At 42.0% G+C, this 22691-nt stretch overlaps 1 protein-coding gene across 3 annotated transcripts in view; it reads left to right on the forward strand.

Annotated features, from left to right (window-relative positions):
• The window catches only part of HTR5A (5-hydroxytryptamine receptor 5A), an 89692-nt gene that overhangs the window by 18924 nt on the left and 48077 nt on the right, over nt 1-22691 (forward strand). The window lies entirely within an intron of this gene.

Below are 22691 nucleotides of genomic sequence, written 5' to 3' on the forward strand. Positions count from 1 at the left end.
AGGCTGCCTTGGAGCTCACTTGCCTATCTTTCTTCTTACAACTCTAGGGGGCTTCTTACTGCTGTTAACCGGAAGGGGGTCCTGATCCAAACCCCAAGAGAGGGTTCTTGGATCTCATGCAAGAAAGAATTCAGGACGAGTTCATAAAGTGAAAGTACATTTATTAAGAAAGTAAAGGAATGAAGAATGGCTACTCCATAGGCAGAGCAGCCCTGAGGGCTGCTGGTTGCCCATTTTTATGGTTATTTCTTTTTTTTTTTTTTTTTGAGACGGAGTCTCACTCTGTCGCCCAGGCTGGAGTGCAGTGGCCAGATCTCAGCTCACTGCAAGCTCAGCCTCCCGGGTTTATGCCATTCTCCTGCCTCAGCCTCCCGAGTAGCTGGGACCACAGGTGCCCGCCACCGCTCCTGGCTAGTTTTTTTACTTTTTTTTTTAGTAGGGACGGGGTTTCACCGTGTTAGCCAGGATGGTCTTGATCTCCTGACCTCGTGATCCGCTGGTCTCGGCCTCCCAAAGTGCTGGGATTACAGGCTTGAGCCACCACGCCCGGCCGATTATTTCTTGATGATAAGCTAAACAAGGGGTGAATTATTCATGGTTCCCCTTTTTAGACCATATAGGGTAACTTCTCGACTATGTCATGGCATTTGTAAACTGTCATGGTGCTAACGGGAGTGTAGCGGTGAGGACGACCAGAGATCACTCTTGTGGCCATCTTGGATTGGGTGGGTTTTAGCCAGCTTCTTTATTGCAACTTGTTTTATCAGCAAGATCTTTATGACCTGTGTCTTGTGGTGACCTCCTATCTCATCCTGTGACTTAGAAGGTCTTAACCATCTGGGAATGCAGCCCAGCAGGTCTCAGCCTCATTTTACCCAGTCTCTATTCAAAATGGAGTTGCTCTGGTTCCAACACCTCTGACACTACTCCTATGCCCTGTGATTGAAGCCACAACCTATAAGTACAACCTATAAGTAGTCCAGGTGCTTGCTCTGGGCAAAGGAAATACGGACTGTGTAACAGAAGAAAATAGTTATAAAAACCAATTAGGGGCTGGGCGCGATGGCTCGAATCTGTAATCCCACCACTTTGGGAGGCTGAGGAGGGTGGATCACTTGAGGTCAGGTGTTCGAGACAAACCTGGGCAACATGGTGAAACCCTGATCTACTAAAAATACAAAAATTAGCCGGATGTGGCAGCATGTGCCTGTACTGCCAGCTACTCGGGAGGTTGAGCAGGAGAATCGTTTGAACCCAGGAGGTGGAGGTTGCAGTGAGCCGAGATCACGCCACTGCACTCCAGCCTGGGCGACAGAGTGAAACCCTGTCTCAAAATGTAAATAAATTAATAAATTCCAATTATGACCACATGACTAGTTGCAGAAACAAAGGCTGTCATAGCTATGGGTGTTTCTTCCTTATTTCACTATGAAGATATATATGTTGGTATAGCCAACGTTTTCTTCCTTTCTCATCTTCCATCCTCCTATAATCTGACATGAGGTGTGTAAAGGAGTGAACTTCATATCTCAGTGTCTGGCTTACAGGATGCCAAAGGGGAATGCAACTCAATTAGAAGTGGAAGCAGCAGCATCTAACTTTGAAGAAAGGATCTTTCTATCCAGTTTTGGGGGAGAGAATCAGCGTGTTTTTAGTTGTATGAAGGATAATTGCTTTATGATAGGTGGCAGAAGCATGGTTTTGCTACCATCTATATTTGGAAGTTAAGCATGGCTGAAAGTGATGGCTTTGTATGCCAAGTCGACAAAGGGAGGATGGTGCTGGAATTGTATTGTGTCCATTTAGCCAAGTAGGAGCTATGTTTCCCAGAGTTCCCTTCTCTGCATGGTTTAGGGTTAGCATGGGCCACAGAGACATCTGTTGAAGATTTGGAAGGCAGAAGTGGAGCAGCAGCCATTCTCTTTTCACGTTCTGGAGGCTGGCACGGAGACCCCAGGCGCCGCCCCGACATACTCATGTTGTTGCTTTTCTGTGGCTCCCAGGCCTGCGCTAGCAGCAGCTGGGCTCACAGCTCTTCCTACTCCTGTGGGATCCTCCTGAAGCTTTTCCACCTCCTGGGCCAGGTGAGTGTTTAAGTCCTGCAGCTTCACCATTGGGTCGCCCCTGCCCCGAAGCAGGAGTACTGGAGGCAGTGAGAGCCTGATGAGGGTTCCAGCTCAGACCCTCTTGGCTTCCTCCGCTTCACTCTTATCTTCCCTTCCTGCTGCCCACCCTGAAGACTTCGGATGCCAATCCCAGACAGACTCAACAGCCTCACTCAGATGGTTTAATCAGCCGCATAAGGCTCCGTTTCCAAAATACATTCTTGGTATATCGCCTCAGTGCCCTTCTTCTCTAATTGAGCTTGGATTCGGGGCCTGTGACACAAATTCACTCACATCTGCAGCTTCCCTCCTGGCTTCCCTCCGGGTGCAATAGGGAAACTGCACTTCTAACTTTAGAGCTTTACATCTTCCCCCATCTGCCTGTATCCTCATGAGCCTGTCACTCATTCCTTCTTCCTTACATATACCACACTTCTTAATAGAATCCCCCAAAAAGCTTTTAAATAAGCTACTGCTTTTAAACATCCCCACTTTATACATTCCAGACTTCCCCTCCACTCCAAATCTCCTTTGAATTTCTCTCTCTTTCTTCATAGTCATATTTCTCAAAAGCGTTGTTGGTATTTACTGTTTCCATTTTCTCACTCCCAACTCTTCAACCCATGCTAATCTGACTTCCGTTGACCCACTAACACAGTTCTCAGGGGCACAGGGACCTCCATATTATTAAATCCACAGACAACATCGGCGTTTGTCCTACTGGTCCCTCAGCAGCCAATGGCACTGTTGACCTTGCTGTTTTTTTTCGAACACTCTCCTTCTGTGGCTTCCTGGACAGGACCCTCTCCTGGCCATCTCTCTGGCTACGCCTCCTCTGTGATCTTTGCAGATATTTCATTCCCTATGCAGCTCAGCAAAGGCTCAGTTCTTATTTTGTATTCTCTCCAAAACTGTCTACTATGCTGCAGTATTAGTTACCACCTGTTTGTATCCCCTTAAATTTCATATGTTGAAATCTTTTTTTTGAGATAGAATCTCTCTCTATTGCCCAGGCTGAAGTGCAGTGGTACAATCTCAGCTCACTGCAACCTCTGCCTCCTCAGTTCAAGCAACTCTCCTGCCTCAGCCTCCCGAGTAGCTGGGACTACAGGCATGTGCCACCATGCCTGGCTAGTTTTTTTTTGTATTTTTAGTAGAGACGTGGTTTCACCATATTGGCCAGGCTGGTCTCGAACTCTTGACCTTGTGATTCACTGGCCTTGGCCTCCCAAGGTGCTGGGATTACAGGTATGAGGCACTGCGCCCAGCCCATATGTTGAAATCTTAACCACCCAAAGTGATGGTAGTAGAAGGTAGGGTCTTTGGGAGATGACTAAGTCATGAAGGTGGAGCCCTTCTGAGTGAAATTGTGCCCTTGTAAAAGACACAAGAGCACTCTCTTGCCCTATTTGTCACGTGAGGGTAGAGTGAGAAGCTGGCCATCTATGAATCAGGAAGCAGCCCTCACCGGCTGCCAAATCTGCTGGCACCTTGATCTTGGACTTCCCAGCCTCTAGAACTGTGAGAAATAAATGTTTACTGTGTAAGCCACCCAGTCTATGGAATTTTTGTGATAGCAAAGCCCAAATGGAATAAGACACCACCCATACACACACAACTCTCAAAGGTACATGTCCAGCTCAAACATCTTTCTGAGCTGTAATCCTATTCCACTTGATATTTAACATCTCCTCTTGCTCAAAAGCACTGCAAACTTAATATGCCCCAAACTGAACTTAATTTAATTGTTGTTTTCTTGTATTTTTTGTATCTGTGAAAGGAGCCCTCCATCCAGTTATGCAGGCCAGAAACTTAGACCTTGACGCCTCTACCTCTCCCACCCACCCTGGACTCTATACCATCTGTTCCTAATGATTTTGCCCTAAATATCTCTTGGGTGGTCTACAACCCATCTCTGCCTGTCCATGTGCTCATAGTCCAAACTCTTATCATCACTGTGAGCCTGGACTATGACAATGACCTCCTAGCCATTCCACCTGGCTAGGTGAGGTAAGGTCACTCTTACCTTCCAATACATTTTCCACGCAAAGCCAGACCATATTTATTTATTTATTTATTTATTTATTTATTTTTTTTTTTGAGACTGATTTTCGCTCTTGTCACCCAAGCTGGAGTGCAATGGCATAATCTCAGCTCACTGCAACCTCTGCCTCTCAGGTTCAGGCAGTTCTCCTGCCTCAGCCTCCTGAGTAGCTGGGACTACAAACGTGCACCACTACGCTCAGCTTATTTGTTTGTATTTTTTGTAGAGATGGGGTCTCAGCCTCCTCGACAGGAGACTGGTCTCGACCTCCTGACCTCAGGTGATCTGCCTGCCTCGGCCTCCTAAAGTGCTGGGATTGCAGACATGAGCCGCTGTGCCCGGCCCACCAGACCATATTTTTAAAATACAGATCTGATCATGTTGCCCCCGCTTTAAACTGTGTCAGTGATGTCCTCTATTCTGTGGCCCAAAGGCTATGAGTGAACCGGTCCTTATAGACTGCACCAGCCACATCTCCTACCCACTGTCTCTGTTATTTCTTTCACTCTAGTCATATTACAGTCCTTGTCATTCCAAATACCTCCTGTGCTACTTCCCATGTCAGAACATGCTTTCTCACATCCCCAGATGCTCCTCCCTCCCCTTTTCACTTGACTAGTTAATTCTAGTCGTCTTTCAGAATGGGCACGGTGGCTCCCGCGTGTAATCCTGGCACTTTGGGAGGCCGAGGGCCGAGGCGGGTGGATCCCCTGAGGTCAGGAGTCCGAGACTAGCCTGGCCAACATGGGGAAACCCCGTCTCTGCTAAGAATGCAAAAATTAGCCAGATGTGCTGGCACACACCTGTAATATCAGCTACTTGGGAGGCTGAGGCAGGAGAATCACTTGAACCCAGGAGACGGAGCTTGCAGTGAACTGAGATCGCACCACTGCACTCCAGCCTGGGTAACAGAGTGAGACTCCATCTCAAAAAAAAAAAAAAAAAAAGAATTATGCAAAGCACTTACTGAAGGAAACTTTTCTCAGTTTAGTTAAGTCCCCTGAGCTCTCTCAGCTCCTCTGCTGCAGCACCTACCGCCCCTCTCATGTTTTAACAGAGACAGGATCCCACTATGTTGCCCAGCCTGGTCTTGAACTCCTGGACTCAAGAGATCCCCCCATCTTGGCCTCTCAAAGTGTTGGGATTATAGGTGTGAGCCACCACGCCTGACCCATTCTCATTTAATGTATTTGTGTGATGATTTAATTAATGTGTGTTCACCTAGCTAAATCTACATGCCATGAAAACAGAGAGGATGCCTTAATATTTTTGCAATAATGTATCCTCCAGCTCCTGCCTCAGAGTCTGGCACATGGTAGGTGCTTATATGTCAGTTCTACATCAATGAAGCACATGCTGGCTAACTTATTCCAAAAGGGAGTTTGAGAAATATTGGATATCTCACTAAATGGATGGGTTCCCAGAAACATCTGGGAACCAGCGCAGCTCTTGATAAGGAGGTGTCAGGAACTAGTCAGTCAAATCCTCCAAGGGCTACAGTCCCACACCAACCATTTAGTAAGTGCAGGAATCAAAGGAGGGGGACAGAGGGTCTAGTTGAGCCACGTTCCTGGCTGGAGGATTGCAGGCATCTTAATTGAGAGTCCCACCAGTGCTTCACATAATGTGCGTGGGGTGAGTATTGAGGTATTTTCCCCAGAGGAAACTGGGGAGCCCGGTTAAGAAGGAGGAAGGGATGTTGACAACCAAAACAATGAATGTTGAATGGGTCTTTTACTCTACTGTTTCCTAAATGCTTCAATGCCTTGGCTGTTTCCATCTTCCCTTCTCTCTAGCATGCATTTCTCCTGCTCTTCATGAGAGCATTTCCACCATCATGCAAATATCCTCCAGTATCTGCCATCTTTTTTTTTTTTTTTTTTTTTTTTTTAGATGGAGCCTTGTTCTGTTGCCCAGGCTAGAGTGCAGTAGTGTGATCTTGGCTCACTGCAACCTCCACCTTCTGGATTCAAGAGTTTCTCCTGCCTCAGCCTCCCAAGTAGCTGGGACTACAGGTGTGCACCACCATACCTGGCTAGTTTTTGTATTTTTAATAGATGGGGTTTTGCCATGTTGGCCAGGCTGGTCTTGAACTCCTGACCTCAAGTGATCCACTGGCCTCAGCCACCCAAAGTGCTGGGATTACAGGCATGTGTCTGCTATCTCTTTTTTCTTTTCTTTTCTTTTTTTTTTTTTTTTTTGAGACAGAGTCTTGCTCTGTTGCCCAGGCTGGAGTATGGTGGTGCGATATTGGCTCACTGCAAGCTCCGCCTCCCAAGTTCACGCCATTCTCCTGCCTCAGCCTCCCAAGTAGCTGGGACTACAGGTGCCTGCAAACATGCCTGGCTAACTCTTTGTATTTTTAGAAGAGACAGGGTTTCACCATGTTAGCCAGGATGGTCTCGATCTCCTGACCTCGTGATCCGCCCACCTTGGTCTCCCAAAGTGCTGAGATTACAGGCGTGAGCCACCGCACCTGGCCCAGTGTCTGCCATCTTTAAAAACAACTGCAACCCCTTCTTCCTGCTTTTAGAGGATTTGTAAATGTTTGAGCCTTTGATCCCAGCTCTTTCCATGGCTGCCTCTTTCTCATTCATTCATGATTGAATGTCACCTTTTAGGCAGCTTCCTAAACATGTTATTTAAGCATCACCTTTCCACCCACTTCATTTGGTAAACTAATGATTGAATGAGAAAGCACACCTGTGTCCTTCCTCTGATCAGTGTCCCACTGTGTGTGTTTTTTGCCTACCAGATGCACCTCTTTTCTTACGTTGTCCAAGCATACTGTGTGTCATACAGTAAACTGCCAGCTTCATATTAGAGTTCGTTAGAAGTGCATTGAAACAATATTATGTAGGTTTGGGGTAAAAATTAGAAAATAAATGAATACTGGAGAAGCATCCAACTCTCTATAAGTTCATGAGGAGTTACTGTTAAATCACTTTGCCTGTGATCTTACTTTGGAATATATGAAATTGAACAAATTGCTGTGAAAGCAGTTGGAACTTAGAGAGCTTGACTTGTACACATTTGTAGAGTTTTTCTCTTTTGCTGAATGCTAGGCCTGTTTTATAAGTTGAGGTTTTGGTTTCAATACTCTGCAGATAACAAAACTTCCAGCCTTGCAAGTATCAAGCTGATCTGCAAGTGAAGTAAATGCCAGCCAGCACAAAACTCAGTACTCTAAATACAGAAACAAAGTTTAGCCTGGCATAGTGGCTCATGCCTATAATCCCAGTACTTTGGGAAGCCAAGGCAAGAGGATTGCTTGAGGTTGCAAGCTCAAGACCAGTCTGGGCAACATGGCGAGACCACATCTCTACAAAAGCCTTACAAAATTAGCCAGGCATGGTGGTGCATGCTTGTGGTCCTAGCCACTTGGGAGGTTGAGGCAGAAGGATCGCTTGAGCCCAGGAGTTCAAGGCTACAGTGAGCTATGATCACACCACTGCCCTCCAGCCTGGGCGACAGAGCAAGACCCTGTATTTTATTATTATTATTATTATTATTATTATTATTATTATTATTAATTTTCGTGGGTACAGACACACTGTCTTAAAAAAACCCCACAAAATCCAGATATTTGGAGATACGACATTTATCATGCCCAGCATCCAATAAAAAGTATTAGGCCTGTGAAGAAGCAGAAAATGGTAACCCATAACCAGAAGGAAAATCAATCCTTTGAAACAGAAAAGTAAATCAGACAAATTATGAAATTCACAGATAAGCATTTAAAAATGTCTATTCAATGACTTTTTTAAAAACATACATATAATGAAGAAAGAAATGGAAACTATTAAAAAATGATTTTTGGGATGGGCGTGGTGGCTCATCCCTGTAATTCCAGCACTTTGGGAGGCTGAGGAGGGAGGATCACTTGAGGTCAGGAGTTTGAGACCAGCCTAGCCAACACAGTGAAACCCTGTCTCTACTAAAAACCCCCCAAAATTAGCTGGTCGTGATGGTGCATGCCTGTAATCACAGCTACTCAGGAGGCTGAGGCAGGAGAATGTTGAACCTGGGAGGCGGAGGTTGCAGTAAGCCAAGATTGCGTCCCTGCACTCCAGCCTGGGCAACAGAGCGAGTCTCTGTCTGAAAAAAAAAAAAATTGTAATTTTTGGGCAACTGATTCATACTTTATTGAGATTGCCTTAATTTAAAAAAATTTAATATTTAATTTTTGTGGGTACATAGTAAGTTTATATCTTCATGCAGTACATGAAATATTTTGATACAAGTGTACAATGCATAATAATCACATCAGATTAAGTGAAGTATCCATCCCCTCAAGCATTTATCCTTTCTTTGTGATACAAACAATCCAATAATACTCTTTGAGTTATTTTTAAATGGACAATAAATCATTGTTTCCTATAGTCACCCTGTTGTGCTACCAAATATTAGATATTATTCCTTCTATCTATATTTCAGTACCCATTAACCATCCCTCGTCCCATCATTCTACTCTCTATCTTTGTGAGTTCAATTGTTTTAATTTCTAGCTCCCCTAAATAAGTGAGAACATGCCAAGTTTGTCTTTCCGTGCCTGACTTATTTCACTTAACACAAGGGCCTCCAGTTCCATCAATGGTGTTGAAAATGGCAGGATCTCATTCTTTTTTATGGCTGAATAGTACTTCACCATGTATATGTACCACATTTTCTTTATCTATTTATTTGTTGATGGACATTTAGGTTGCTTCCAAATCTTGACTATGGTGAATAACGCTGCAATAAACATGGGAGTGCAGATATCTCTTCAATATACTGATTTCTTTTCTTTTGGATATATACCTAGCAGTGGGATTGCTGGATCATATGGTAGCTCTATAGTTTTCTGAGCAACGCCAAACTGTTCTCCGTAGCAGCTGTACTAATTTACATTTCCACCAATAGTGTACGAGTGTTCCCCTTTCTCCATATTCTTGCCAGCATTCTTTATTGCCTGCCTTTGGGATAAAAGCCATTTTAACGGGTGAAATGATATCTCATTGTTTTGATTTGCATTTCTCTAATAATCCGTAATGTTGAGCACCTTTTCATATACCTGCTTACCATTTGTATGTCTTCTTTTGAGAAATGTCTATTTAGATCTTTTGCCCATTTTTCAATCAGATTATTAGATTTTTTCCTATTGAATTCTTTGAGCTCCTTATATATTCTGGCTATTAATTCCTTGTCAGATGGATAGTTTGCAGATATTTTCTTCCATTCTGTGGATTGTCTCTCCATTTTGTTGATTGTTTCCTTTGTTGTGCAGAAGCTCTTAAAATTGATGTCATCCCATTTATCTATTTTTGCCTTGGTTGCCTGTGTTTATGGGGTATTACTCAAGAAATCTTTGCCCAGTCCAATATCCTGAAGAGTTTCCCCAATGTTTTCCTTTAGTAGTTTTTTAGTTTGAGGTCTAGATTTAAGTCTTTAATTCATTTTGACTTCATTTTTTAAAATATGATGAAAAATAAAGGTCTAGTTTTATTATTCTGCATATATTGAGTTTCTCAGCACTATTTATTGAAAAGACTGTCCTTTGCTCAATGTATGTTCTTGGCACCTTTGTTGAAAATGAGTTCATTGTAGATGTATGGATTTGTTTCTGGGTTCTCTATTCTGTTCCATTGGTCTATGTGCCTGTTTTTATGCCAGCACCATACTGCTTTGGTTACCATAGCTTTGTAGTATAATTTGAATTCAGGTAATGTGATTCCTCCAGTTTTGTTCTTTTTACTCAGGATAGCTTTGGCTATTCTGGGTCTTTTTTGGCTCCATATAAATTTTAGGATTTTCTTTTCCATTTCTGTAAACAATGTCATTGATAATTTGATAAGGATTGCATTGAATCTGTAGATTGCTTTAGGTAGTATGGACATTTTAACAATATGAATTCTTCTAATCCATGAATATGGAATATCTTTCCATTTTTTTGTGTCATCTTCAATGTCTTTCATCAACGTTTGATAGTTTTCATTGTAGAGATCTTTCACTTCCTTGGTTAATTCCTAGGTATTGTATTTTATGTGTAGCTATTATAAATGGGATTACTTTCTTGATTTCTTTTTCAGATTGTTTGCTGTTGGCATATATAAATGCCACAGATTTTCATGTGTTGATTTTGTATCCTGCAATTTTAATGAATTAGTTTATCAGTTCTTATACTTTTTTGGTACTCTCTAGGTTTTTCCAAATATAAGGTCTGCAGACAAGAATAATATGCCTTCTTCCTTTCCAATTTGGAAGCCCTTTGTTTCTTTCTCTTGTCTGATTGCTCTAGCCAGTAATTCCAGTACTACAATGAATAACAGTGGTAAAAGTAGGCATTCTTGTTGTGTTCCAAAACTTAGAGGAAAGGCTTTCAGTTTTGACCCATTCAGTAGGATACTAGCTATGGGTCTGTTATTATATAGCTTTTATTGTGTAGAGTTTTTGTCATGAAGGGATGTTGAATGTTATCAAATACTTTTTAGCATCAGTTGAAATGATCGTATGATTTTTGTCCTCCATTCAGCTGATATGATATATCACCCTGATTGATTTGCATGTGTTGAACCATCCTTGCATCCCTGGGATAAATTCCACTTGGTCATGATGATCTTTTCTTTTTCTTTCCTTTTTCGAGACAGGGTCTCATTCTATCACCTGTATCAGTCTGTAGTGCAGGGGCACAGTCATGAATCACTGCAGCCTCGACCTCCCCAGGCTCAAGTGATCCTCCCACCTCAGTCTCCCAAGTAGCTGGGACCACAGGTGTGTGCCAGCACACTTGGCTAATTTTTTCTCTTTTTGTAGAGACGGGGCTTTGCCATGTTGCCAAGGCTGGTCTTGAATTCCTGAGCTCAAGCAATCTGCCCACCTCTCCCTCCCAAAGTGCTGGTATTATAGGCATGAATGATCTTTTTAAAGGGCTGTTGAATTTGGTTTGCGAACATTTTGTTGAGGTTTTTTTTCCATCAATGTTCAGCAGGGATATTGGCCTATAGTTTTCTTTTTGTGATATGCCTTTGTCTCATTTTGGTATGAAGGTAGTACTGGCCTCGTAGAATGAGTTTGGAAGTATTCCCTTCTCTATTTTTCAGAATAGTTTGAGTAGGAATGGCATTAGTTCTTCTTTAAAAGTCTGGTAAAATTCATCAGTGAAGCCATCGTGCCGTAGGCTTTTCTTTGCTGGGAGACTTTTTATTATGGCTTTGATCTTGTTACTTGTTATTGGATGGTTCAGGTTTTGGATTTCTTCACAGTTCAATTTTGGTAGGTTGCGATGTCTAGGAATTTATCCACTTATTCCGGGTTTTCCAGTTTATTGGCATATAGTTGCTCATAGCAGTCTTTAATGAGGCTTTGAATAACAATCCTTTGCATTTCAGTAGTATCAGTTGCAGTGCTTTCCTTTTCATCTTTGATTTTATTGATTTGGGTCTTCTCTCTTGTTTTTCTTAGTCTGACTATAGGTTTATTGATTTTATCTTTTTAAAAAAAACAACTTTCATTTTGTTGATCTTTTATATTATTTCCTTCGTTTCAATTTCATTTATTCCTGCTCTGATCTTAATTATTTCTTTTCTTCGTCTTCTTCTTCTTTTTTTCTTTTTTTGAGACGGAGTCTCGCTCTGTCGCCCAGGCTGGAGTGCAGTGGCCGGATCTCAGCTCACTGCAAGCTCCGCCTCCCGGGTTCACGCCATTCTCCTGCCTCAGCCTCCCGAGTAGCTGGGACTGCAGGCATTTGCCACCATGCCCAGCTAAGTTTTGGTATTTTTAGTAGAGACAGGATTCTACCATGTTAACCAGGATGGTCTCGATCTCCTGACCTCGTGATCTGCCCGCCTCGGCCCCCCAAAGGGCTAGGATTACAGGCGTGAGCCACCGCGCCCAGCCATTATTTCTTTTCTTCTACTATTTTTGGGTTTGGTTTGCTCTTGATTTTCTAGTTCTTTAAATTTCATCATTAGATTGCTTATCTGAAGTTTTTCTAATTTTTTGATGTAGGTGCTTATAGCTATAAAGTTTTCTCTTAGTGCTGCTTTTACCATATCTCATAGGTTTTGGTATGTTGTATTTCTATTATCATTTGTAACATGGTTTGGCTGTGTTCCCACCCAAACCTCATCTTGAATTGTAGTTCCTGTAATACCCATGTGTCATGGGAGGGACCCAGTGGGAGGTAATTTAATCATGGGGGCAGCTTCTGCCATGCTATTCTCATGATAATAACTTCTCATGAGATCTGATGGTTTCTCCTACTTTGTTCTGCTCTCATTCTTCTCCTTCCTGCCACCACATGAAGAAGGATGTACTTGCTTTCCCTTCCACCATGATTGTAAGTTTCCTGAAGCCTCCCTAGCCCTGCAGAATTGTAAGTCAGTTAAACTTCTTTCCTTTGTAAGTTACCCAGTCTCGGGTATGTCCTTATAGCAGTGTGAGAATGGACTAATACAGTTTGTTTCAGGAAGTTTTAAAATATCCTTCTTAATTTCTTCGTTGACCCATTGGTCATCCAGGAGCATATTATTTAATTTCCATAAGTTTGTATGGTTTCCAAAATTCCTCTTGTTATTGATTTCTAATTTTTTTCTATTGTGGTCCAAGAGATACTTGATTTAATTTTTAAAAAATGTTTTAAGACTTGTTTTGTGGCCTAACGTCTGGTCTGTCTTGAGAATGATTCATGTGCTAAGGAGAAGAATGTGTATTCTGGAGCTATTGGATGAAATGTTCTCTAAATATTTTGTAGGTCCCTGTGGTCTGTAGTGCAGATTAAGTCTGATGTTTCTCTGTTGAGTTTCTGTCTGGGAGATCTGTCCAGTGCTGAAAGTGGGGTGTTGAAGTCTCCAGCTATTTTTGTATTAGGGTCGCTCTCTCTCTTTAGCCCTAATAATATTTGCTTTATATATCTAGGTGCTCTAGTGTTGGGGTGCATACATTTACATTGTTATATCCTCTTGCGAATTGACCCCTTTATCATTATATAATGACCTTCTTTGTCTTTTTTTATAGTTTTTCTCTTGAAATCTATTTTATCTGATATCAACATAACTACTCCTGCTCTCTTTTGATTTCCATTTGCATGGAATGTCTAAAAAATGAAAAATTTTGAGCTGGAAAATACAATACCACTGGAGTAGCAACTGATTAGACAGTGCAAAAGAAAAGGTCGGTGGACTTTAAGACACAACAATGGAAATTATCCAAACAACAATGGAAATTATCCAAACAGAAACATGGATTTAAACATAGCTGAAAAACAATGATCCTCAGAACCTTAGTTCTTGTCAGGCAAAATCAAGAAGCCTCACATACATGTAGTGAGAGAAAAATATTTGAAGAAATGATGGCTATTTTCCGTATCTGATGTCTAATGTGAACCTACTAGAAGCCAAGCACACCCCAAAAAGAATAAACCAAAGAAGATAACTCCAAGGCACATCATCATCCAATTGTACGAGCCACAAACTGGGAGGAAATATTTGTGATTCATGTATCTGACAGAGGACTTGTAGTGAGAAAATATGAAGGACTCCTAAACTCAACAATAAGAGGACAACAAACTGGAAGCTATAAAAGTGGACAAAACATTAGAACACATATTTTACAGGAGAAGACATGTAAACACCTCAGTAAACACATGGAAACTTATCCAACATCTTTATTCATTAGGGAAATGCAAATTGAAGTTATAAGATGCTAGAGCATGTCCAACAAAATAGCTAATATTAAGATAACACCAAATATGGCAAAGTGTGGATAAACTGGAACTCTCATGCATTGCTGGAGTCATTGGAAAATAGTATAACTACTTTGGAAAGGGATCTGAGAGTTTCTTATGAAGTTACATGTTTACCATATGACCCATCAATTCCACTTCTATGTATATTTTCCCAAAATAAATAAAAACATATGCCCACAAAATCACTTGTACATGAATGTTCATGGTCTGTTTAGTCCTAATAGCTGCAAGATGAAAACAGCATGAAATCCACCAACAGAGGAATGATAAACATGTTGTGGTATATCCATACAATGGAAAGACTACAAACTGTATGACTTCACTTATGTGAAGTTTTGGAATAGGTGTAAAATGAATCTGTAGTTATAGAAATAAGATAAGCAATTGCCTGAGTTCAGGGGCAACTTTTTGGGGTGATAGAAATATTCTATATCACAATTGGTGTGGCTGTTAATGGATGATGACACTTGTCTGAACTTACCAAACTAGACACTTAAAAGGGGTACATTTTGCTGTATTTCAGTTATATCTTAATAAAGTTTTTGTGTGTGTGTGGTTTTTTTTTTTTTTTTGAGAAGGAGTTTCACTCTTGTCGCCCAGGCTGGAGTGCAGTGACGCGATATCGGCTCACTGCAACCTCCACCTCCTGGGTTCAAGTGATTCTCCTGCCTCAGCCTCCTGAGTAGCTGAGACTACCGATGCCTGCCTCCATACCCAGCTAAGTTTTGTATTTTTAATAGAGATAGGGTTTCATTGGCCAGGCTGGTCTGAAACTCCTGACCTCAGGTGATTTGTCCATCTCGCCCTCCTGAAGTGCTGGTATTACACGCGTGAACCACTGCGACTGGCCAATAAAGTTGATTTTTTAAAATGATAAAAGATTCAGTTTTTACTGTGAACAAGTTACCTCAAAAACATGGCTATTGTTTTTCTAATCTCCATATGCAGTTTCTACTAATAAATGTTTCTTATGTTTTAAGAAATAACAGATATGATTTGGATTTCTTCGGAAGAGATTGAGCAGGGGAGTAACATGATATGATTTGTATTTGTTTAACAGATTTTATTTTTTAGAGCAGTTTTAGGTTCACAGCAAAATTGAGAGGGGTATGAAGGTATGAAGATATCATATATACCTCCTACCCCAACAAATGCATAGCCTCCCCCATTCTCAACATCCCCCAACACAATGGTCCATTTGCTACAAGCAGTGAACCTACACTGACACATCATTATCACCTGAAGTTTATAGCTTTTATTAGCGTGCACTTCTGGTGTTGTACATTTGATGGGTTTGGACACATGTATAATCACCTGTCTGATTTGTATTTTCAAATGGTCTATTTTAATGATGAATAAATGTGATAAGGTTTCTAGAAAACAAAAAAGAGAAAAAAAGAATGGATTTTTGCACAGACACCTGAATGTTTGGCTTTTCTCGAACAACTGGGACATCTGGGACGTTGCTGTATAGTGCTCGTCTGGAGCTGAGCAGTTGTCACCCCTCTAGGTGGAGCCAGCACTCTCTCCAGCTCACAACAGTCAACACTTACCTGTTTCCCTCTTTTATGTTACCTGATAATACCCTGTGACCATTACCTGTGATGATTTCAAGTATAGGGCGATAGTGTTTTGTTTTGTTTTGTTTTGTTTTTGAGACGAAGCTTCACTCTTGTCTCCCAGGCTGGAGTGCAATGGTGGGATCTCAGCTCACTGCAACCTCTGCCTCCCGGGTTCAAGTAATTCTCCTGCCTCAGTCTCCTGAGTAGCTGGGATTACAAGCACATGCTGCAATGCCTGGCTAATTTTTGTATTTTTAGTAGAGATGGGGTTTCACCATATTGGCCAGGCTGGTCATGAACTCCTGACCTCAGGTGATCCACCTGCCTCGGTCTCCCAAAGTACTCGGATTATAGGTGTGAGTCACCACGCCTGGCCCCGATTGTGTCTTAAACACCTTCCTAGAGTTCCCTAGGCCATGGGGCAGCTAGATGTTAGCCATGTATCCAAGAGTGATAGGGAAGATGCAAAGGAAAAAGCATTGTGCATCACACCTGTAATCCCAGCATTTTGGGAGGCCAAGGCAGGAAGATTGTTTGAGTCCAGGAGTTCAAGAACAGGCTGGGCAACAAAGTGAGACCCTATCTCTACAAAAAATAAAAAATTAGCCAGGTGTGGTGGTGCACACCTGTAGTCCCAGCTACTTGGGAGGCTGAGGCAGGAGGATTGCTTGAGCCTAGGAGCTCAAGCCTGCAGGGAGTTGTGATCCTGCTACTACTGCACTCCCGCCAGGGTGACAGAGCGAGACCTTGTCAAAAAAAGAAAGAAAAAAGCCCCAGATTCTAAGTGGATTTGGGCAGGAAAAGAGCATAATGCAATAGTTAACTATTCAGACTTATAGTAAAAAACCAGATGGGAACAATCACTAAGATAACTTCCTTACCTGACTCCCACCTTGCCACCCACCATTAAAGGTTAGACATGGCATAAGGGGCACAAAACCTGAATGATTGTTCTTAAGTTTCTGCCATACCACTGATGGGAGAAAAAAGAATTTTTAAAACAACTTCATTTCTCAAGCACCTGCATTTGTAGATGAGATTCCTGCCTGCTACACTGCTATTTCTGAACTCACATTGATGTCAGCCACTAATTCCGCCTCAACATAGAGCTTAGGCTGGGTGGAAAAGTGAAATTGTACCTTTTCTGCCAGCTAATAGTCATCAGAGTATGTTTCAGTTTACATACATTTTTCCATAGATTGGGATTGTAACTTGGCTTTCCAATCTTCTCATTTGATGCTATTTCTACTTGTTAATACTGAAGACTTGTATTATGTCTACGTGCAAAGACTAGAATTTAAAAATTATGCAACTGCCCAGTGGGTTCATCCGGTCCACTGCCTAGATAGAGCCGATTTATCAAGACAGGGGAATTGCAATCAAGAAAAAGTTTAATACACGTAGAGCTGGTTAAAATGAAGACTGGGGTTTTATTATTACTCAGATCAGCCTCCCTGAAAATTTAGACACTAGGGTTTTTCAAGGATAGTTTGGTGGGCAGGGGGCTGGGGTTAGGGGCAATGCTCACTGGTTGGGGTTCCAATCATAGAGGTGTGGAAAACGGCCGTTCTGCGCCAGCTGCTTCTGGGTGGGGTCCACAGAGGAGTCGCTGGTCTGGGTGGGACCATCTGGTCTTCAGAAATGCAAAAGCTTGAAAAGACATCTCAAAAGGCAAATCTTAGGTTCTACAGTAGTGACGTTATTTACAGGAGTAGTTGGAGAAGTTACACATCTAGTGACCTCTGGAACAATGGCTGGTAATTGGTTAATTATGTCCACATCTTAGCAGAATTCAGGCCCCTCTCCCACTGCTCACCTGGTGGCTTTTCATTGGTTTTACAAAGGTGGTTTATTTTTGGGAATGGCTATTAGCATGTAAACTATAACTTAATTTCTCCCAAAGCTAGCTTGGCCCACGCTCAGGAATGACTAAGGGCAGTTTGGAGGTTAAAGGCAAGAAGGAGTTGGTTAGATCAGATCTTTTTCATTGTCATTATTTTCTCACTGTTATGAATTTTGCCAAGCCAGTTTCAATTTCTTAATTTCTTTTTTTTTTTTTTTTTTTTGAGATGGAGTCTTGCTCTGTTCCCCAGGATGGAGTGCAGTGGTGGGATCTCAGCTCACTGCAACCTCTACCTCCCAGGTTCAACCGATTCTTCTGCCTCAGCCTCCTGAATAGCTTGGATTACAGGTGCACACCACCACCCCCAGCTAATTATTGTATTTTTAGTAGAGACAGGGTTTCACCATGTTGGCCAGGCCAGTCTCAAACTCCTGACCTCAGGTGATCTGCCCACCTCAGCCCCCCAAAGTGCTGGGATTATAGGCATGAGCCACCGCACCTAGCCTTCAATTTCTTGACTCTGATAATGTTTCTTAATCAATTGCTTGCTTGTTTTCAGGTGATGGCTTTATAATCCATACTTTGGAATGTTTTTTTAAAATCAATGTTTTATTAAAGCTTAATAAGTTCTACAAGATGTACAATAAAAATCAGCAGTCTACCCGATCTGAAAGACAATCTATTAAAAAAAAGAAAAAAACTCCAGTAGTTATTTCCTTTGGCATTTACTTGTAAATACCAAAATTCATACCAGTGAGAAAATTATGGCAATAAAAAAGGTCTGATCTAACCAACTCCATCTTGCTTTTTTTGCTTTTTTTTTTTTTTTTTTTTTTTTTTGAGCCGGAGTCTCACTCTGTCGCCAGGCTAGAGTGCAGTGGCGTGGTCTTGACTCATGGCAACCTCCGCATCCCAGGTTCAAGCAGTTCTCCTGCTCAGCTTCCCAAGTAGCTGGGATTACAGGCGCCTTCCACTACGCTCAGCCAATGTTTGTATTTTTAGTAAAGATGGGGTTTCACCACGTTGGCCATGTTGACCAGGTTGATCTCAAACTCCTGACTTCAGGTTATCTGCTTGCCTCAACCTCACAAAGTGCTGGGATTACAGGTGCTGGGCTATATATATATATGTACACTTTTGAGTGTGAGTATATATATGTGTGTATGTATGTGTGATATATATCTATACGCATATAAATGTTTGAGTATATATAGTGGTATGTGTGTATATATACTTATATACATGTATATATGTATCTATGTGTATGTGTGTGTATATGTGTGTATATGTATCTGTATACATATATATTTTGAGTGTATATATGAGTGTATGTGTGTGTAGGTATCTATATGCAGACACACACACATATGTATCCATACACACACACACATATATATTTGAGTGAGGGTCCCCCTCTGTCACCCAGGCTGCAGTGCAGTGGCACAATCACAGCTCACTGCTGCCTCATCCTCCTGAGCCCAAGTGTTCCCTACTACCTTAGCCTCCTGAGTAGCTGGCACCACATGTGCACGACACCATATCCAGTTAATTTTTAAATTTTTTTGTAGAGACGTGGTCTCCCCATGTTGCCCAAGCTAGTCTTAAACTCTGTCAAGCAATTCTCCCACGGTTACAGGAAAAGGGTCCCGATCCAGATCCCAAGAGAGGATTCTTGGATCTCCCACAGGAAAGAATTCAGGGCGAGTCTGTAGAATAAAGTGAAAGCAAGTTTATTAAGAAAGTAAAGGAATAAAAGAATGGCTACTCCATAGAAAGAGCAGCATCGAGGGCTGCTGGTTGCCCATTTTTAGGGTTATTTCTTAATGATATGCTAAACAAAGGGTGGATTGCTTATGCCTCCCCATTTTACACCCTATAGGGTAACTTCCTGACATTGCCCTGGCATTTGTAAACTGTCATGGCGCTGGTGGGAGTGTAGCAGTGAGGATGACCAGAGGTCCCACTTGTCACCATCTTGGATTGGGTGGGTTTTAGCCAGCTTCTTTACTGCAACCTGTTTTATCAGCAAGGTCTTTATGACCTCCTGTCTCATCCTGTGACTTAGAATGTCTTAACTGGGAATGCAGTCCAGTAGGTCTCAGCCTCATTTTACCCAGCTCCTATTCAAGATGGAGTTGCTCTGATTCAAACGCTTCTGACACCACCTTGGCCTCTCAAAGTGCTGGGATTACAGGCATGAGCCACCACACTCAGCCTACTTGTATATTTTTAAATAGCATGCTTATGCTGTTGTTTCTCAATTTTTCACTTTTATTATTGACTCCTAACTATGGAAAATGAAGACAGATTATACCTCCCTCACTCCGCCCCCCTCATTCACTTCTCAATATAGTTATATAATAAATATTCAGTGTTTTATTATTAGAGCCGTGTAAAGATTATTATTCATAGCTGGGTCACAAAATATACTGGGTTTATATTCCATTCCATTTCTCTCTATATATATATACTTTTTGAGATGGAATTTCGCTCTTGTCACCCAGGCTGGAGTGCAATGGCGCGATCTTGGCTCACTGCAACCTCCGCCTCCCAGGTTCAAGTAATTCTCCTGCCTCAGCCTTCCGAGTAGCTGGGATTATAGGTGCCTGCCACCTTGCCCGGTTAATTTTTGTATATATTTGGTAGAAATGGAGTTTCACCATGTTGACCAGGCTGGTCTCGAACTCCTGAACTCAGGTGATCCACCCGCCTCGGCCTTCCAAAGTGTTGGGATTAGAGGTGTGAGCCACCATGCCTGGCCTCCATTTCTTGTATAACATTATTTCCCTGGATTTAATTTGCTTCCCTGACTTTGTCTTTTGTGCAGCTTTCCTGTGAACATATCCAGTGCTCTACCAGGGCCATCTTTTTTGATAACTCTCTCGTAGAGCCTGGAGCTTTTGCTCCAATCTGGACTTGCTGACCTCTAGGCCTGATGTGCACCTGCCATTCTGGAATCTCCCTTCACCATCTTTCTTTTTCCTGAACTAACTTTCTCTCTCTCTCTCTCTCTCTCTCTCTCTCTCACAGGCTGGACTGCAGTGGTGTGATATAGCTCACTGCAACCTTGAACTCCTGGGCTCAAGCCATTTTCCCACCTCAGCTTCCCCAAATATCTGAAACTATGGGCACATGTCACCACACCCAGCTAATTTACAAAAATTTGTTTTGTAGAAACGGGGTCTCACTATGTTGACCAGGCTGGTCTTTAACTCTTGGCCTCAAATAATCCTCCTGCCTCAGCCTCTTAAAAGTGCTAGAATTACAGGTGTGAGCCAATGTGCCTGGCCCTACATTTGTTTTCTAATTTTGTCCCTATTCCACTTTCTTGGAGAATTTTTTAAAACTTGTCTTCTACTGAATTTCCTTTAAAATTTTATCATGGAAATTTCCAGACATATTTAAAACTTGTCTTCTACTGAATTTCTTTTAAAATTTTATCGTGGAAATTTCCAGACATATACAAAAGTAGAGAAAATGACATAATTAAAATCTTTAGCACCAGGTACCCATTATCCTGCTTCAGTAATGATCAACTCATGGCCAATGCCAGACTTGAAAGTTCTTCATCTGTAAATACTTCAGCATGTACCTGTAAAAGATAAAGACTGAAAACAACCCAGAATACCATTTTCATGTGTTTTCCTTTTTTTTTTTTTTTTTTTTTTTTTTTTGAGATGGAGTCTCACTCTGTCACCCAGGCTGGAGTGCAATGGTGTAATCTCTGCTTGCTGCAGCCTCCGCCTCCGAGGTTCAAGCGATTCTCCTGCCCCAGCCTCCTGGGCAGCTGGTACTACAGGCATGCGCCACTACACCTGTCTAATTTTTGTATTTTTAGTAGAGATGGGGTTTCACCATGTTGGCCAGGCTGGTTTCGAACTTCTGACCTCAGGTGATCCTTCCACCTCAGGGATTACAGGCGTGAGCCAATGTACCCAGCTTTTTTCCTTTTGTAAAATGGCATTTTATTCTTGTTTGTATGGATACAATATTTTCTCTTATTTGTAAATATCAAAATGGAGTTTTCATTAACTTTTCTTTTTCCCGCATCATCTTTCTTGATCATCAGTTGTATTTTCCTGTTTGTGCTCCTCTCTTAGGGGTTGGAGACTTTGTCCAGGTAGCTGATGATCCTTGGCTGCTGGCCTGTATTTCACCATGGAGTACTCAAATGCCTTTGGAGTCTCTGTAAGTGAGGCTCCTGAAAGCGAAGGCTCCTCTGACTCTCAGTGTCTTAAGGTGCTTCCTGCGAGCACAGATTTGGACAGATTTCTCTGAGAAGAATCTTTTTATCACTTGCTGGGCTACAAAACTGAGGTACACAAGGAACAAGGAGGCCTTGCAGACACTTTGGTACTCTCCTGCCCGTTACCTCAGTTTCCAGGGTGTCCCCACCCCAATCAGGAGTCCTTCTGGGTCACATTCTTCAGGAAGTAAACTGGACAGGGAGTCGCTTGACTGTACAAGGTGTGTGTGGAGAGGAGGGGAGGGTTCTTAACATTATGCTGTATGTCCTAGTGCACTAATTTTTTTTTTTTTTTTTTTTGAGATAGGATCTCACTTTGTTGTTCAGTCTGGATGGCAGTGGCAGGATCATGGCTCACTGCAGCCTCAACCTCCCAGGCTTGAACAATTCTTCCACTTCAGCCTCCCAAGTAGCTGGGACTACAGGTGCACACCACCACACCCAGCTAATTTATGTATTTTTTTGTTTCGAGACAGGGTCTGGCTCTGTTCCACAGGCTGGAGTGTAGTAGCACAATCTCAGCTCACTGCGTCCTCCACCTCCTGTGCTCAAGCAATTCTCTCATCTCAGCTACAGGCATGCACAACCACACCCAGACTATGTATTTTTTGTAGAGACGGGGTTTTGCCATGTTGCCCAGGCTGTTCCTGAACTTCTGGGCTCAAGCAATCTGCCCACCTCAGCCTCCCAAAGTGCTGGGATTACAGGCGTGAGTCACCGCACCCGGCCACTAGTGCACTGATTAACACAAGACAGAGATATACAAGCAAAAGAATTAGCATGGAAACAATTACATTGTCATTAACTTCAGATAACATGGTTGTTTATGCAGAAAACTAAGAGGAATCTATGACCTACTAGAACCAGTAAGGAAATTTAGCAATTTCACTGGATAGAGGATCATAATAAATTAACTATATTTTATACCAGCAATAAATAATTCAAAAATTGAATTTAAAAAGGGAAACTATTAAATACGTGAACACATACCTGTAGAAAGATCTCTAAACATATGCACTATACTATGTTTACGTTGGAAAACAATACCGTAAAGATGTAAATTGTTCTCACACTAATCTTAAGATTCAATGCATTCCCAATACAAACTTCAGAAGAAGTTTTTTTTGGGGGGGTGAGATGACAGTTGACCAGTTAACACTAAATTCA

This window comes from Chlorocebus sabaeus, chromosome 21 (assembly GCF_047675955.1).
Source record: "Chlorocebus sabaeus isolate Y175 chromosome 21, mChlSab1.0.hap1, whole genome shotgun sequence".
Classification (NCBI taxonomy): Eukaryota; Metazoa; Chordata; class Mammalia; order Primates; family Cercopithecidae; genus Chlorocebus; species Chlorocebus sabaeus.